This window comes from Dasypus novemcinctus, chromosome 10, assembly GCF_030445035.2.
Source record: "Dasypus novemcinctus isolate mDasNov1 chromosome 10, mDasNov1.1.hap2, whole genome shotgun sequence".
Taxonomy (NCBI): Eukaryota; Metazoa; Chordata; class Mammalia; order Cingulata; family Dasypodidae; genus Dasypus; species Dasypus novemcinctus.
The window spans coordinates 7,439,260-7,445,279 of NC_080682.1; the positions used below are offsets into that span (position 1 = coordinate 7,439,260).

The following is a 6,020-nucleotide window of genomic DNA, read 5'->3' on the forward strand; positions in this document are numbered from 1 at the left end:
GACATCACTGGTGGCCTTTGACGGTAGCTCGCAGTGAAACTGGGTGGAGCGGATGTCGGATGTCGGGATGCAGGGGGCCAGGAGTGACTGGAAATAGGAAAGATAGCAAGCCCACGCCCTTCTCTCGGCAGGGCGGGAAGAGTAGAATGGATTGGAGGGGAGAGTGGAGGGAAGTCAGGGCCCGGGAGTGGACTGAGAGAAATGATGAGCTTGCGTGTGGCCTGCGAGAAGGCGTTAGGACCGAGGGAGGCCTTGGAAATAGACGATGGAAGTCAAGGACGAGGGATCTAGCAGGAGGGGGTCAGTGCTGGTGCATTGGAGGGGGGGGGGGCGGGGCGGGGCCTGGCCCTGAGAGGAGTTGAGAGAAGACACAGCTCTGCTGAGTTTGGAGAGGAGGCTGCGAGGGCGGCAGAACAGGCAGGTAATTTCCAGGGTGTGGGGGCAGGAGGTTGAGGGAGTTCACATTTGAGAACTCCCAGAATATTCTCAGGAAGGAAGGCCACGTAGTCGGAGCAGGGTTTGGATTCCCCTGCCCAGTTACTCCTGATTTCCTCATTTCTCTCCACATTCTTGAATCCTGCACAGGTGGAGGAGAGCAATGGGTGGCGGGGAAGCAGTGGGAGCCATCGCAGGGCACCTGCTGCTTCTCCACCGGCCCTGGCCGAGGTCAGGCGGTCCCCTGGGCAGGTGCCTCAGGGGCCCTGCGCAGGAAGGAGAGCTCGGAGCCCCAAGCAGGCCTCCATGGCCCAGGGACACAGCTCAGCAGGCGTCTCTGCCTCTCTGAGGCCGGCTTCTTCCTCTCTCCCACCCTGGCATCACGCGCTGGTCCTCAGTTCTGCTCTCCCCTGAACTCCTGCTCAGAACATTAAATAGCCTGTCTGGGGGACGACTCCCACGTCTACCCCAGCCCTGACCTTCCCCCCAGCTGGCCAGCACCCTCACTGTTGAGGATTGCCACTGGACTCTTCCAGCAGAAATGGGGTCTCCTACACCATCCCCCTCCCCCTTCCAGCAGGCTCCTGCCACGCTCCCACCTCTGCCCCACCTCCCCTTTCCTCCGGCCCAAACATGTGCCCAGCCCTTCCCTGCTGCCCCTACGAATTCCCCAGCACTGGAAGGTCCCTACCCCCTACCCCACCAACGTCTGGCATTTGCAACCTGCTTCCTTGTGGTTTTAGGCCTCTGGTAAGTCTTGTTCTCCCTCCAGAGGAGGAGTGAGTTTCCTGAAGCCGGGGCTGGCCCTGTGCTTGCTTCATTGTTTCCTCACTGTCTGGAATCAGACCTTGAAAATAGTCATTTCCTCACTCACTCAATGCTTGTGAAGTCCCTTAATAAAAGGGTCCTGTGAGCGTGGCGCAGACAAATCCTCTAGTCTGTCCCCGTACCCCCTCTTCCCCCAGGGACAGGAAAGAGGTGGGGTTTGTAAATTGGAGGAGAACATTATAGGCACATGAAATATTTTTCTGAGCGAAGTCCCAAATGGGCATGAAATGATGGGAGGAAGGAGATGTCGAGTTACTTTGCCAGGAAGGCCCAGCCAGTGGGTGGTAGAGTCGGAGGAGGAAGGGGAGACAAGAGGACTGGGGAAAGCTGGTGGCAAGTTGGGAGCACAAAATGGGTTTAGGTAGCTCACTGGCAGCCACAGAAGGCTCTAGAAAGGGCAGTGTCATGTCCTCAAAGCAGGAGGTGGAAAAGGCAGCGTTGGCACCAGCACAGCTGCTGGAGCTGGATGCCCCAGGGGAAGCAGACAATGGGCAGTGGTTCATTGTTCAGGACTGAAGTGAAACAGTGACTTCAGAATGGGGAGAGGAGTCCAAATGGGACAACGATTCCAGAGAAAACTGTATGGCAGATGGCACAGAGTGAGGAAAGTAATGACAGCTCAAAACAATCTGAGTTTTGTCCTGTGATGGGGAGAGAAGGAATAAAGAAAGGCCTCTGTATATTTGCAATGCTTGGTGGCCTGCATCCAACCCCTACCCCAACAGGTATCCCAGCGTTTCTCTTGGAGATGCCCTTGGGTGGTCTCGAAGGGGAGTCCTACCATCTTCCCTCTGTGGAAGCTGAAGGGGCTAGCTCCTCCTCGTCTCCCCAGATGCAGCTGTGGGGAGCAGGGCAGCTTGTCACTTGAGCTTGGTCCAGCAGACCCTCTCTTTCAGGATGTTGTCTCCTGAGCAGGAGCCTTAGGATGTGGGAAAGACGGAGGTTATCCCTACTTGGCACTCAGCCTGTTCCTACTAAGCCACTAGCAATGGGGCCACAGAGCTCCCTGGTTTCCCACCTATCCTGAATCTGGTCCTCCAGCCCCCAGTAAATGCTGGGAGTCACCTCCACAACTATCACCACACACGTGAACACACACACACACGTGAACACGCACTCATACCCTCATCATTTCATTCCTCTCTGCTTTGGTTAGCCAGAGTCAGTTTCTGTTGCTTGCAAACAAGAACCCTGACTAAATCAGAGTTCATCCCTATTATCCCTAAAGATGGGGAATGTTGTCAGATTCCTGTGCAGATGTGACCTCTAGGGAAGAACACCAAAGAACACAAGTTGTTCATCTATTTAAAGCCCCTGTGCCAGATGTTATATGCTAGGTACTGAGACTAAAAAGACAAATACAACAAACCCCTGCCTTAATATAAACAGTGAGTATGTCTTAGTTTGGTGCTTGGCAAACCACTTCACCTTTCTCAGCTTTTCTTTCTCCAACGATAAAATGAAGATAATAAAATATCCTCCTTGTATAAGGGTTCACCAGGGAAACAGAGCCAAAAGGATAGAATATATATATATACACACACACGAAGTAAATATTAGGAAGTTTATTATAGGACTTGGTTGATATGAACCTGAGGATGGGTAAGCCCAAACTCCATTGGGCAACAGGAGTGGCGCCGCACACACGGAAAGCTAACACAGCAAGATGATGCAACAAAAAGAGACACAGATTCCTGGTGCCACTGACAAGAATGCAAATGGACACAGAATAACACACAGCAAATGGACACAGAGCAGACAAGGGGCAGGGGTGGGGAAGGAGAGAAAGAAAAAATAAAAATCTTAAAAAAAAAAAAAAAAAAACTCCAATGGGCAGGCCACAGGTTGGGAACTCCAATGAAGCTTTCAACAAATTCCCTAGGATGAACTGGCTGACTGAAGTAGAGATGGAAGTTCTTGCCTCTGACTGCTGAAATCAATTCACCCTTTAAGGCCTCCAACTGATTGGCTAAGACTTCTCACTGCAGAAGGCAAACTTCATGTTGATTTCGATGTAAGCAGCCGTAGATGCCACCAAGTTATTAATGATGTAAAACCATAAGGGAAGGTGATGTAGCTCAGGTGACTGGGCTCCCGCCTACCACATGGGAGGTTGCTGGTTCAGCTCCCGGTGCCCCCTAAAAGAAGACAGTGAGCTGGCATGACTGGCAGGTGTGGCGAGCTGATGCAACAAGATGACGCAACCAGAGAGGCAGGGAGGAAGAACATAATGAGAGACACAACAAAGCAGGGAGTGGACGTGGCTCAAGCCATTAGTATGCTCCCTCCTACATCAGAGATCCCAGGTTCAGCTCCCCCCGCACCCTTGCCCTGGTATCTCCTAAAGAAACAAGGAAGATGAACAGATACAGCAAGTGCAAACAACAAGGGGGTAGGAGACATAAATAAATAAAACAAATCATTAAAATAAATACTAAATAAAACCACAAAATATCCTTAGAGTAACAATCAGGTCAGTGCTGGCTTGACCAAACAACTGGACACCACCACCTGGCCAACTTACCACATAAACTTGACCGTCACAGTCTGCCCTTTGTGCCTTTTGTCAACTTGGTGCCCATTCACACCTCCTTAAACCATGCTTAATCTCTAAATAAAAACATTGCCATATTTTTGCCTAACATAATTTAGCTGCCCTGCGTAAAATCAGAAATGTACTCTTTTCCCAGAAGAGGATGCAAGTCCTTGGGTAACATTCACTCTTATACTTGAAATCCTGTAACTTAAATACTATGACGTAAAATTAATGCAACTTGTATGATAAGGGAATAAGAAAGGGAAGATAAAGACATTTACTTTATGTATATATACGAACATACTCAAAACAAAACAAGAAAGAAATATAACTGCCACATTCTCAGCTTTGCTTTCTCCAATGGTAAACTGAGGATAAAAAAATACCCCCCTCAAAGGATGGTTAGCAGGATTGACTCAGCATGGCCCTCAGCGATAGCAGCCCCTCAGCGCATGCTAACCATTACGGTTAAAGCCCCAGCTTCTGTCCCCTATATAAAAAAAAAGAGAAATCTAAGACTCCTCTGGTTCTAGCATTCTTGGACAAGGAGCTAGTGCAGGTTAGAACAATGAGAAGTTTCGGGGGCAGTTGTGAACAGAGGACAAGCTGGAACTGGGAGAAACTGACTGAGAGGCCGAGGTAGCTATAACAAGCCAGGCCTGAGGTTCTTTTTAAGAACAGGATTAGGACAACGAGAAAGAGATTTCGAGATCTCAAAGCTGACCTGGAAGAGTTCCCAGCATGCCAATATCAAGAAGCTTGTCAGGCTTCCGCAACAGGCTTAGGGGGCCTAAGAGAATAGATGACTGAAGACTGCGCAGGAGTTAACCAGAGGGGTGAAAAGAGGTGTCTAGAAGGTCCTGAAGAAAGAGGCTGGCGGAACAGCTATTTGGAGCAACAGTTTTCGTTTAAGGTAACAATAAAAATACCATCTTTGGTGCAATATTAAAACAGCCATGAGTCTTTTGTGCCCAGTGTGTAAAGAAACTCTGAGTTATAACTCAAAGGCACAACTGGAAAAAAAAACAAAAACAAAAACCCATCTTTGGAAAAAGTTGAGGTTTGAAGACCCTTTAACAAGGAATGAGATAGAAAGAACAGGTCTGGGAAGTGGCTGTAGCTAATCAATTGGGTTCCCGTCTACCATATGGGAGGCCCTGCGTTCACGTCCTGGGGCCTCCTTGTGAAGGCAATCTGGCCCGTGCCTGCAGAGAGCTGGCACAGCAAGGTGACGCAATGAAGGGAGACAAGCAGACACAGAAGAACACACAGCAAATGAACACAGAGAGCAGACAGCAAGCAAGCCACAAGCGGGGAGGAGATAGATAGCTAGATAGGTAGGTAGATAGGTAGGTAGGTAGATATGCAACCACTTTTTTTAAAAAAAGAACAGATCTACCAGAAATGTGGGATCTCAAGGGATCCTAAGTAACACTCTCAGGGGACTTGGCCAGGCAAAGCAGGCAAAGCTCATGTCCTCACCCCTCTCCTAGCTCAGTGGGACCCTCTCTTAGGTTTGGCTGCTGGCGTTACTTATAAACAGCTCCCTGTTCCCACTGAAGCTAAGGCAGAGTTGGAGCCAGGGAGAGAAAAGGAAAAATACCCTGGCTTTTCCCCACCCCTTCTGTGAATCCCCTGCCATGGGCCAACCCCAGCAGGATGTCCATCCTCGACCCCTGAGACACAGCAGCTCAGGGAAGATGTCTCAGGGCGCTAGGCCAAGAACTGGCCTCCAGGGGAGGGACAGATAAGGACGTAGTTGGCGACCACCCTGGACTTCTGGCATTTCCCAGCTTCTTCCCAGCTTCTTTCAGTCTCTCTGGAAAGAGCCTTTTCCTCCCTGTGTTGCTAGTTCCGTGCCAGGATAAAGGAATTAGGCTGCCCATACAGGGCCCACCAAGCAAGGAGGAAGGCTGGCACCTTGGTGGAATGGCCAACAGGTAACATCTGCCCCATCCCAGCCATGGAGGCTGAAATTCTCCAGTAACATGCCTCTCTTTGGGCCTCGCTCTACCTGAGAGCGAGGGCAGAATGACAGAAGGGCCAAAAGAGGAGTGGGGAGTAGCTTCATAACTGCACCCGAGGAGGCCTAGAGAGTGGGTGGACATGGCTGAAGGGGCATTGACCCACTTCACCAACCTCCTCACTGATGGGACCTGAGGGGATGGGGCTAGGGCCGCCCAGAACGACAGCTTCTGCTGCCAGTCCACCTGCTGGTCTA

General features: G+C 50.4%; 1 non-coding gene across 1 annotated transcript; it reads left to right on the forward strand.

Annotated features, from left to right (window-relative positions):
• Positions 1-4,722: 4,722 nt before the first annotated feature.
• Positions 4,723-4,814, forward strand: LOC111761397 (small Cajal body-specific RNA 1). The gene has a single exon (XR_002794776.1). It is a non-coding gene; the product is annotated as a small Cajal body-specific RNA 1 (non-coding RNA).
• Positions 4,815-6,020: the final 1,206 nt, after the last annotated feature.